Source organism: Aphelocoma coerulescens, chromosome 1 (assembly GCF_041296385.1).
Source record: "Aphelocoma coerulescens isolate FSJ_1873_10779 chromosome 1, UR_Acoe_1.0, whole genome shotgun sequence".
Taxonomy (NCBI): Eukaryota; Metazoa; Chordata; class Aves; order Passeriformes; family Corvidae; genus Aphelocoma; species Aphelocoma coerulescens.
Genome location: NC_091013.1, coordinates 7,450,242 through 7,463,184, shown reverse-complemented (window position 1 = coordinate 7,463,184; position 12,943 = coordinate 7,450,242).

Here is a 12,943-nt window from a genome sequence, read left to right as displayed (position 1 = left end):
TGTTTTTATAATGCATGTATTCATTTTCTGTGCCAAGGCACATTAAAGCTGAAGATCGCCTTACTGTGCAATTGTTGAGTGGCTTTCAAGTCAATCAGTGCTTCAAAGATGCTCTTGCTTTATCTGCAAGATGCAGATCTGAACATGAAGCATCTTAAAATGTTGGTTTTAGCAGATTGTGCTGTCAGGTGATGGACAAGAGGGTTGTACCTTGTACTCAACTGTGTGACAACAGGGCCACTGACCTTGGGCATCAATTGTTTTAAGTGTTTCTTGTAGTCAAACACCTGCCTGGCCCACAGAGCTTTGAGCTGCTCTGACACAGTCGTGGCTGCCTGGAAAGCGCGTGGCTGACATCATGCTGGGTGTAATGGGCCTTCAGCTTCCCCGCAGGGACACGACAGACTCCGTGCTCTCCTGCTCTGAAATCCTGCTCTTCCCTCTGAGCTGAGAGATCAGCAGTGTGTGTTTCCAGTGGCCCAGAGCAGCTGGCACATGGGCACTCTGAGGGGATCGGGAAAGGTCTGGGAGCCTGCGATTGCTCCCGCTTTGCTCCTCTCTCCTCCGTGTCGCTCATTCCTTGAGGGGACACTAGAACTGCTTGGTTCATTCTTTCATGATTCTTGTTCCTAAACTCTTAGCAAAGGGCTTGTTTCACTGATTACGTGGGCAGGTGACAACTATAATTATGTTTTTTTTAAGAAATAGTTTGGTGATTTTATTTTCTTAGACCAGACTCTCACTGCAAAATTGTGCTTCAGCTGGTAAACCTGAATCCATTGTTGGTTACAAGTCCATGGCTCAGAGTCCCTTCATAAATCAATGCTGTTTTCAGAATCTGCCTCTGGGCTGGGACACCTCCAAAGATGCCAAACCTTTGTCTGTTTGGAATAACTGCAAATATTTTTCAGCAAAGTGGTGCTCTCAGCCCTGCCCTCAGCATGAGGTGCTGGCATTTTGTTTGAAGCACTGGGGAGAGATGGTCCTGAGCTGCCTGGAGTTAGGATACACCTTCTGACTGGTGTTTATTCACAGAGCTGGTGCTCCAGACCAAAGCACCTGGGAGAAAGCAATTTGTTTTAATGTGTGGTCCCTTGTGACACTGCACTACTCTTCATGGGTGCAATTGGTTTTTATGCTTTACAAGAGTTACTGTTAGAGCAGAAAGGAGAAGTTGTCAATGTAAATAGAGGAAAGACACGATCTGATTTTGAATATAACCTCTGAGTCTCAGAATTCTGTTGCTATGTTGCACCCCTATGATCATACTCAGTGTTTTAACATGAGCACCTTTATGTCCTCTCTATTTTCTTTAAATTTACAGCTACTGCCAGTAGCCCCCTGTGAAATGTAGTTATTGGCAATCCAATCTTGTGGACTGTCATATTTTTCTGCTTTGGAAAGAAACATGAAGTCCAGGACATGAGGAATCACTGTCTTTTGCTAGAAAGGCAGCAGCTGCTGTCTGAGACAGACAGCTGCTGGCCAGCTGAGATTCAGGAACTTCATGGCCAGTTTTCATGGGTGTTGTTATGTATTTTAGCTAATTCTTGTCTTCACAACATCTGGCTGATAGCTCTTAAAAAAATTAAATTTTGATTTGTTGGGTTTTCCCCTTGATAATTTTTGTGGTCACAAATTCAATAGGAAGCAAATCAACTGAGTTAAAGTGTCTTATGCCTGGTGTTCCTCCTTTGAAGCATATGAAGCTTTGCAAGAAAATAGCCTGTCATGGTCACTCCTGCACCAGTACAAGCTTCAGAAGACAGGGCTAGTCTGGGTGAGAAAAAAGTGCTTGCAAATGCCGGCTTTTGCAGAGTCAAGGTAGGGGATTGTTGCAGAAACACTAAAAATACTGGTCCTTCCTCTTCCCCCACCCAAATCTGATAGAGACTGGTGGAGTTTGAAGGATCTGCTGCAATAACCTTCAAAGCAGTTTTAAAAGAACTTTATATAAAATGTTAACCATGGAATAAAGACCAGAAATTATAATTAAAAAAAAAAAAAAGGTATCACAAGTATTACTTCAAAGAAAAACATATAGCTAATATTGAAAACAAACATGTGCAAGATCAGCACCAAAGTTCCATTTCTCATGGGGCAAGGCTGGTATTTTAAACTCTAATATAAAGATGAATACAGAAAATAGGTATTTCTGGACAGAGAATTATCTAAGCCTCTTACCAAAAGTCTGATTTTGTTGACCCTGTGGTTAGTTGAACCAGTCTGATCTTGTACTCTGGGGTTAGTTTTAGCCTTGAATGGGAGAAGTTAATTTCTTCTGCAGTTCTTCTTAACTCTGAACTTCACCACATCCTTTGATTTTTGTTGTACTTCCTTCTTCATCTCTCTTTTAAAGGACTGGTTTAGAGTTAAATCTTAACTTGCACAGCATAAATCTTACATTCTCAATGAAAAATCCCAAGGCATTTGAAAAAGACCTAAAACTACCATTAGTTTTTCTGTACACACCTGATGGTTTACTCTTCATGCATATTCCATGCATTTGCTGTTTGGATTAACAGCTGATTTCACTTTGTGCTTGTTCACCACATAAGACAGGGGTTTTGACCTGTGGCAGGAGCTTCTTGACTTGGCTGTAGGTTTGCAATGAGGCTTGAGGTGTTCTGCCTCCCCTTGTATTCCACACCCTCCTTTCCACTCCTCCTCTCCTCAGCTGCTTGTTTCTGCTCCCAGCCAGGACTTGCCTGTGCCCTCACTGTGCTGCTCCAGCAGGGCCAGCTGTGATTGAAACCAGATCACTGCAATGGTCCAGTTAAAACCAACACTCACCCCTTCTCTCTTTTTTTTGATGTTTAGGTTCCTTGTATTATTTCCCCTATTATTTTGTAAGTCAGGTTGAGCCATAAGTGGTTAAACTGGGGATAATAGGAATAAAATGCGATTGTTACATCTGAAAGGGGGACAAGCTAAATGGGAAAGATGGTGCTCAATTGCTGCTCAATTTGCTTAGACTGAGGGCAGACTCACAGGCACAGGGATATTGGGAAGAGGCCTAGGGAGTTCTTGGGCTTTGTGGGGGCAGATCAGGGGGCATACAAGGAAGCATGGAGTCCCTGGTGGGATGAGGATGTGCTGGACTTGCAACAAACTGTGCCATGCAGGCAGGTCTAAAAATATGTGTAAAAATATAAGTGATTTTACTTCTGGGCATTTGATGATGAGAACAAGGCTGAGTGCACAGTGCCAGGGTGGGCAAATGTGATAAATCAGTAACAAAGGACAACCAGCCAAGCACACCTAAATTGGGATGGAATTGGCAGCAGCAATTCCTCACAGTGCTGAATGATTATGTCTCAATGTGCTGTGACAATAAGAAATACATCAGACTCTAAGTGGACAGGCACCTTCCTGATGTATGAGACTGGTAGAGAGCCAGAGGGCAAAGCACAGAAATAAATGATAAACTTGCAATCAGACAAAGCTGGTTGTAAATATCAGTGCTGAAACAGGTGATTGATTATTTCAGTAGACAAAAAGTAGCAGCAAATTTGCAGATGCAGGGTTTTTTTGGCCAGCAAAGCTTGAAGGAAGTGTTGATGAATTCCAAATTACTTGAAAGTCAGATAATTTGGAGCTGTAGGATTGATAAAATAGATGTTGGCATATGTAAGGTAATGCATATCAGAAGACACAACCTGAACTGTTCACAGACATGGCTGAGTCTTTTAGGGAAAGGAAGACCCGAGAATTGCTGTGAAGAGCTGGTAGATCAACTGGCATACACAATAAAATATACTGTAAGTAACAGAGGCTGAAATAGGAAAATCAGCATGTCATAGGTTATTATGCTTTTTACCAGTACATCCAGATCTGGAAAATGTCCAGCTTATGTCTTGCCACATCAGAAAATGTATCAGCAATAAAGTTGGCGACAGTAATAAATGAAACTAAGATTTCTCATAAACCAGGAATGAAAAGATGGCTTTGTTTAGAAGAGACCTAGATGGTGGTAATCCTGTGGGAGCTACGAAGATCCTTTTGTCTCCATTGAAAGCATCTGTGAGCAAACCAGATATCCAGTGCTGCACAGATCATGGGCAGTGTGGGACACAAATCGCCACAAATTCTAGGGATAGGTGAGACATCTCTGCTCTGTGCCAAAGGGCAGAATGACCTTCACCAGAGGATCCCCTGAGGATGTGAAGTTGATTTTGATTCATAGAGCTTTTCTATTTTCCTACGAGTAGGGCTGGGTTTCTGTGTTCTTGGCTCAGACCTTGTCTGTCTGTGGTGGCTCCTCCAGTGATGCTGCCAACCTTTATAACCAAGTCTCGACTGTGGGTCTGTGACACCTGAGGGCCAGCTCAGGACACCCCTGGCCCAAGGTTAGCAGAGCACAGGAGTAATTTATGCCAACACCAACCAATTAAAATCACCATGTAGCCTTCAAGGATACAGAACCAGCCTTTTTGAGAGGAAAATTTTTCCTTAAATCACTAAAACAGGACAAATCACTGAATGGTTTGGGTTGGAAGGGATCTTAGAAGTCATCTAGTCCCTGCAGGCAGGGACACCTTCCACTAGGTCAGGTTGCTCAAAGTCCCAAACAATCTGGCCCTGAACACTTCCAGGGATGGGGCATTCACAGCTCCCTTGGGCAACCTGTGCCACTGCCTCACCACTCTCACAGTGAAGAATTTCTTCCTTACACCTAATCCAAACCTTCCCTCTTTCAGTTTAAAGCCATTTCCCATTGTCCTATCACCATATACTCTCGTAAAAAGTCCCTCTCCATCTTTCTTTTAGGTCCCCTTCATGTACAGGAAGGTTACTATGCGGTCTCCCCTTAAAAAAAAGTGTTTGCCAGAAAGAGTTTGGAAAACAAGTGACAAACCAGACAGGAGGCAGATGCAGGTCAGCAGGAGGAGAGTTGCAACTGGTGTCACACTGGAGAACACCGTTTAGAAAAACAGTGCCCCAAACCTGTGAACTGGAAATAAACCACAAATTGCTACAAGCAACAGCTACAAAGTGACCCACCATGGACTGCAAGATCCTGGATTTTAAGCTCTGTGAGCAGCTTCCTTGGCTCAGTGAAGCGTTCCTAGTGTCTACACTCCCTTCTTTCAGCCCTGGGAATTCCTAATCTCTCAGTCTTTGGCCACTGGAGCCACAGAAGCACAGAATATTCTGAGTTGGAAGAGACCCTAGTGGAAGATCTTACACAGGATGCTGCCTGTTCAGTTCAGTATTAGAAATGCTAGTTAGTGTTTCAGTAAACTTGCCTGTCTTTGGGGCAGTGGATGCCTGCATCTGCACCACCCACTGAAATCCAGATTTGAGGACTAAATTTACCTGTGACGGGCTAAAATCTCTGATGAAGCCCCAAGTTACCTCATGTATTGTGCCTGCAAACGCTGCTCAAGGGCTGGGGGCTGCTCAGCCTCACTACTGGCATTGTTAATACCTGCATGCTCTGGTATCACCTTGCAGCCTTACCTCGGCTTGACTCTCTGAAGCACGTGGTGCCAAATCCTTATTACAGCCTGGGCAGATCACAGGACAATGCAGGAGAGGAAGCACAGGAAGAGGTGAAGGGACTTACCCTGTCCTGCACAGCAGGTGGCTCCTGGAGCCAAGCACAGCTCTCAGGTACCAAATCTGCTGCTCTGTTTCTGAGCCTTGGCCTATTCATTTTCTGGGGTGACAACTTACCTTTCTGCCAGTTCATTCAATCCTTCTGTTTCATTTCTATTGACAGGTACCTTAAAAATCCAAACTGGGTTGGGTATGAACTCTTGAAGTGAGCATGTGGATTACTCAAGTGAAGTTCAGGGATTTTCAAGTAATCAGATAAAAACCTGACAGCTGAAGTATCAGCTTAGACTGAGCAGCAATGCCACCCTTCCCTAATGCCTCATTATTGCACACAGCCAGGACTGAATTTGTGAGACCCAGGCAGGGTCATCACTTTGTGGATCCTAAAAGGTCCTTTTTAGTGTGAGACTCTGCATGTGAACCCCAGACAGCCCCAGAGCCTACAGAACAACCCAGCTGCAGCACAGCTGGGACAATGGGCAGGAATGGGGAAGTAGATAGTGATACCCCCAGTGATCTCTCACTCTTAAGCTGTTTTAATGATCAAACCAGATAAATATGTTAAAAACATATTAATAAAAGTACATGTCAAGACCAAAAGTTAAAGCTTCTTGAATTATTGTGAGCCTTTCCATCACCTTCAGAGGCTTAATATCACAAATTACAGCCAGAGGGATAACACTGAGCCCAGCAACCCACAAGAAAGTTTAAGCTTTTTATTTTCTACCTGAAATATTGCTAATTTAAAATCACAAATTGTAACAAGATGATCTTGCAAAGTGCAACACTCAAACTGCTGGCACTGAAACCCCTCAGAAGCTGATCCTGGCAGGGGCAGCTGCTCAAGCTGCTAAAATCAACAAGGTATTTTCCTGAAAGTAGGATCTCTCTCCTCTTTCTTTCCTAACACTTGGGAAATACCCCAAAGGCTTTATTGAAATGCTTATTTTGATGAGTGGAAAACCCTAATACTTTACTTTAGGAGAGTTGTCATGATTAGCTAACTTGTAAATTATGGAGACAAATCTTTTTTATCCATTACAGAATTTACTTGTATGCATTTTTTCCCTAATAATAAATGAAAAAAAAGTTTTGAAAGTTTTCATAATAAACAGAAAACAACCTTGTTGGATTTATCTTCTTTCACCTACGGGATAACTTCATAAATCTTTACTGATTTATTATCCAATAATCTTTACTGGGTTTTGGTTTTGACACAGATTTGTTGCTTTTGTTACATCCATCCCAGTAAACAAAAATGGCTGTAAGGCAGAGTAAGGAGATGTTTTGACACTGAAATTGTCGAATTTAGTGAAAAATGACTGAGTTTTAAAAACTTAATTTCTGCATAAGCCTGGGGTGGATTCTTTAGCATTCAGTAGTATGTGTTGTACCATTGCTGTAGCCTGTAATATTTACTGCTTATTAATGAAATATTCTACACAACAATTCATCCATCTATCACTCCACAATTATGTTAGTTGAGAGATGAGTGCTCCTGTAATTTCATCACCTTGCTCCGAACACATAACTCATTTCAGGAAACTGTTGGTTATACAGATGCAAAGCAGACAATTTTGAAGCAATCAGAAAATTCCTTTAGTGGATTAGCTCACTTCCACAAATGACTCTTTTTCATCCTTGACAAAAAGGAGCAGTTTTTACTCTCTTTTAAACCAGTTTTAATTCCAATTAAAATACTTCCAATTGATAATTCCAGTTTTGATTACAGAGTCATTTAGGTTGGAAGTCAGCTCATCTAGTACAACCCCCTTGGTTCAAGCACTGGTAGCTACAGCAGGTTGCTCAGGACTGTGTGCAGTTAAGTGTCTTCAGGACTTTTCTCTAAACAGTGGGTTTTTAAGGAATTTAGGAATACCTCCTAAAGGTTATATGTACATGCTGCAGACCCTCGATTTTTCCAGATAAGAATTTCCCTGAACATACTCATCATGGGTTCCCTCCTCTCTCAGTGGAAACTGTGGCATGTTTAGCTTGGTAGCTCTGAATTGCTCTAACGTGGAGTTGCAACACGTCAAGAAAACACCTGGAGCTATTGTCATGTCAGGTTCCAAAATCTGACCTACCTGCAAGCAGTGTTAGTTAAAATTTCCTGGGACCTGCTCAGAATGTTCAGTTTCTTTCACAGCAAGATTAGGTGTCTCTTGAAAACTACAAATATATTGAAAGCCTACTGAAACACGAGAATATAAATGAGGCATGTGTGAAGCTGCATGAAAAAATGAGCATATGTAACATATGTTTTACCATTTCCTTGCTGCCTCACTTTTAGCCATAGTTAATATGCTTATTGATACTAGGAATACACTATTTTTCTTTATGGGAAAAGTAACTGGCTAATGCTGGGCATTCTTCCTTCAAACACTTTTATATAATTCAGTATCGTTTTTTTTTTCTGGAATGAGGTTTGTCATAGCCAGTAAAACGAAGACAGTGACTTTGGGATATTAAAAATAAAAGAGCAGGCCATAACATACACAACTTTTGAAAAAAACCAGCAACATACATGGCTTGGCCAGATCACAAGAGAGCAGCCAGCAGTAAAGCTGTTGTTAATACTATTTTTAAAAGGAGGTCAAGCTGCACCAAGGTTCAGGCTGGACATCAGGAGCAATTTCTTCACTGAAAGGGTGGTTAAGCATTGGGATGGGCTGCCCAGGGAAGTGGTGGGGTCACCATCTCTGGAGGTGCTCAAGAAACAACTGGAAGTGGCACTTAGGGCAATGGTTTAGTTGACATGATGATGTTCAGTCCAAGGTGGGACTCAGTGTTCTTAGGGGTCTTTTCCAACTTTAATGATTCTATGATTCTATGTAATTTAAAAAGTATTTGATTCTCTAATTATTTACTTTCATCAAAGATGCTTTGTTATACTCTGAGAACTTCCCAGTAACGTTCTTTTTCTACCTGCAGCTATTACAAAAATTGAGTTTAATTTATGTTTTATTAGGCTGATTTCATTAAAATGTTCACTGAAAATAGCTCTTTATTTTCTGTTCCATTTGCCTGATCTTAATTTCTATGCCAAATTTAATATGAAGGCTTTAAAGCTTGTCTCTTGCTTAGGGGAAAGGTCAGGTGCCAAGTTACATCACTCTCTAGAGAGAAGAATAATGTGTTATGTATGCTTTGTTCACAGTGCTTCACTGCTTTGAGCAATTCTGAATGAACAGTCACATATAAGAGCAGTTTCTGTTTACTTCTGTCAAAACAAAGGCAGACTTCTTGCCTTTTCCCCCCATCCTGAAGACCTTTCTTGCTGAGCTTTATTGTGTTTGTGGATTGGGTTATTTTTTACTGTAGTTAGTTAGTTTTTGGCATAAGAAGTACAGTGCTGTGTATTTTTTTAAATTTTGGGGTGAAATTGTAATACCTGTTGAACAAGTCTCTATTTGACTTACAGTAGCATAATGACATAATCTAAATATGAATAATTAAAGTTGCCTGTATATATGAAATATAAACAAAGTCAAATTCCATTACCTGGAATCTACCATTCCAGTAACTGGTGTGGATTTCCTTTGCTACAGTTGTTAGTAGAATAATATTGAAGTGCTTTTTGACCACAACTGAAGATTTTTTTCATATTTATGTGGTTTTGTTGGCACAAAGATTTAGTCATGAACTGAAGATGGCTGAGACAAGTAATAGTTTTGATTCTTTCAGATTTCTTTTATAGGCTAATTAAGGTTGGAAGAGATCTTTGGAGGTCTCAAGTTTAAAGCAGGGTCAGTTCTGACATCAGGCCAGATTGCTCAGGACTTTAACCATGTGAGTCTTTTGAAACCTCCAGGGACAGAGCTTGCACAAATTCTCTGGGAAACTGACTCAGTTACATATGGACTCTTGCCTTCTGCTAGGACTCTCAAAATACTCTTTTATAGTTCAGAATGACCTAATGCATGAATTAAAAACTAAGTCTGGTAGACCCAATATCCTAAGAAAATCTGAAAAAGGAAAAAAAAGGGCAAAATCAGCTAGTTGATATAAGGCTTGGTTATCTGCAGTAAAATAATGAAAAAGAATTAATCTAAATAATAATAATAATGATAAATAAATTAACTTTTTCCTCAAAAAAGCCTTAAAAAAGGCTTTATAATGAAACAAAAAGAGATACTTTAATATTCAATTAGTTCAACTTTCGGCATAATTTATTTCCATATGTATGCTTTTCTTTAATCTAAGTTTTTTCTTTTCCTTAAGGCAATTTACTGCTTCTGTTAAAGGCTAGTGGAGATTAACTTCCTGATGTGAATAGTAACCTGATAGATCCATCCATTTTTAATTTTGTTTACATATAAAGTTATTTAAATTCATTGCAATAACTTCAAAATTTGTTATGTGAAATGAAGGGTTTTTAAATAAATTGCAACTCTGATTTCTCTAGTATGTTAGTGGTTAGAGTAAGCCCTTTGAAACAAACTGTGTGATTGGGAAGAATTCTATGAAGTGTAGCTAACCCTGTCAATAAGATTTCTACTATCAGAAAACTGTTCAATTGATACGTATTGAGCATACTGGAATACATCACTGAAACAATGAATGACACAAATTATTGAGCAAGAAGTTTAAGTTTTCATTAGCTAACTTGTGAATACCTGAAAGAGGGCTAACTTGTGAATACCTGAAAGAGGGCAATAATACTTGTTATCCTTTGCTCCTCAAAAAACACAAACAAAAAACCCTACCCAAAATAACCACAAAATCAAACCAACCTTTTGTATGGTTTTAATTCATATTTTGCTCCTTTTAATTAGGATATAGGCACAAAAATCCTAAATCACACAATTATAAGCTTTCAGGACGTCCCAGCATAGTTAGTGATGTTGTCTGTTTCAGATTGGATCAGTGGACAATATGTGCTCATGGTAAGCCCTAATACATTTGCAGATCAATCTCCTTGATCACAACTGACTTTTCAACACCTTTTTAGTCTATAGTTTAAACTTTTTTTTTTTTTTTTAAGGTGAAAAGAGCTCTTCTTTTGGTCTTCTGAATTGGATATTACATTATCTAGTGCTTTCCTCAGGACTCTGCTCATGCTTTCATGCTCAAGGATGAACCCTTCAAACAGTGGTCAGATTATGTGGGGTTTTCTTTGTTTGTTTTCTTTTCCTTCTGATGTTGGCATCCAGATGGATTAGTGTGTCATCTGAGGAGCTAATCACAGGTAATAAATTGATTTGTATGCAGCTGAACTCAGTCTTAAAGAAGGGTTGAACTGCTTCCACTGATAAAAAAAAAGGAGATAAAGCCCTGGCCAGAGGTAGGAGAGGAGGCAATTTAATAACAAACAAAAAAACCCAAACAAAATGAAAAAACAAATTCTGAATTAATTTTGTTTTATTTAACATTCTATTTTCTTCAGTTTCCAACACAGTTATATAGCTGTGTCTGAAAGGATAATTAAAATAAAATACAAATATAATTCTAAAGCAGTGTGGTTCATGTTTAAAACTGAGACTTCCAACTGGTTTTTACCAGTGTTCAGTTACTGACTTTCTCTCAGTCTTGGCTGCCTGCAGGTAACATGGGATTATAAAGAGATGAAGCATTCTGACAAGAAGGGACAGCTAATTTGTTTAAAACAAAATCTGGATGAGGAACTTTAAATTTACCTTGCAATGAATTGCAAGTCCCACACAAATTATCAGTGGCATGAATCTGCTTCATGTATGTGAAAGATCTACAAAATGAACCAGCTGCAGCTGGAGAGAGATCAAAGTGCAACATCAGTCTGAAAAGATCTCAAAACACAATCATTTGGAATCTTCCAGTCAGTTCCAGTTGCATATAACATCCAAATCCTCCTTATTTAAAGCCAGCTCTGTTAGTTTATTTCAAATGTTGGAAGAACTGGGAAACATATTTACCCTGAACACGTTAAATACATAACTTAAATATTGATAAATATTTAATATAGTTAAGTATGGCAAATATATTCCCACATGAAATATTTTATAAGAAAAATGTTAACTTTCCAAATTAGATACTTTTAGGAGAACTGTGTATTTAAAAAAAAAAAAGGCAGAAAACATAAAATTCTCAGTCTTTACCAGGATAATTTTATAGCTTTTAAATACATGCAAGCTAATGTCCTTTACCTTTTCAAGTGTATTATTTTCTCCTTTCTGGATGCTCTCCCTTGTTTCTACCCAACAATCCAATTTTTTGGCAAGTTCCCTTTTTACTTTTGAGCTGTTATTGACCTTCTTGCCTTGACAATCTCTGTGAATAGAAAGTACTTCCTCTATTTGCATTTCAAGATCACTGCTCTTGAGAGTTAAATTCCTCAAAAATCTTTAGACTGTGTTCAGAAGAGATGTAAATTTTCCAGCTTCAAGAAACTCAGTAGGTTTCTGGTGAACTGTACATCACTTTGACCATCAGAAGAAGAAACAAAATGCCAAATCACACAATTGTAGTCCTTAGGGATCACAGAATCATAGAATGGGTAAGGCTGGAAGGGACAACATCTTGTCATCTGGACCAACCTCCCTGCTCAAGCAGGGCCATCCCAGAGCATATGGCAAAGGATTGCATTCAGCTGGCTCTTGAATACCTCCAGTGAGGGAGACTCCAAAACCTCTCTAGGCAATCTGTGTACACAGCCACTGCACACTGAAGAAGTTCATCCTCATATTCAGGTGGAACTTCCTGTGCATCAGTTTCTGCCTGTTGCCTCTTGTCCTATTGCTTGGCACAACTGACAAGAGCCCAGTGAATAAAATTGCCATGCTGCCCCTCAATACCAAGTGAGCATTGCATGAAGGCATCCCTTAATGTGACCTGTGGGGGCCTGGGATCAGCCTTCACATCCCTGTGGGAACAGCTACAGAGATTATGAGACCTTTTTGCCCCACCATGTCCTATAGAAGGGCAAACACAAGCTGCCCTTTTCCTCCCGGTGCCTCATCATGTCCTCTGCTGAGGAGAAGGAGGAAAAACCCCATTCCGTGTTCCATTGTGTCTGCAGCCCGCAACATCCATTCAAAACTAAGTACTTTCTGAAAACCATGCTGCATGACTGTTGTTATCAGCAGGAGGTTTGTGCTGAAGGAAGGAAATTGTATTTGGATAGTAAATAAAAGCCTCAGAATTCTTGATTTCTGTCCCATTCCTTTTCAGTAGGCTCCGCTTTGGTTTTCAGAGGGCCACCTTCTCACCTTAGTGCTCTTTGTTCCTCCTTTCTCTTCTTCCTTTCTTTGCCTGCTCTGTTTCTTTCCATGTGTCTGTCTGTACCCGTGGCAGCTCCAGCCAAAGACCCTCACCACATCATTTTTCCCAGTCCATGTGCTAAAGCCACCCTTGATTAAGTTATGAAGGCTGCTCATGAAATGTCACTGTAAGATCTTGCTTT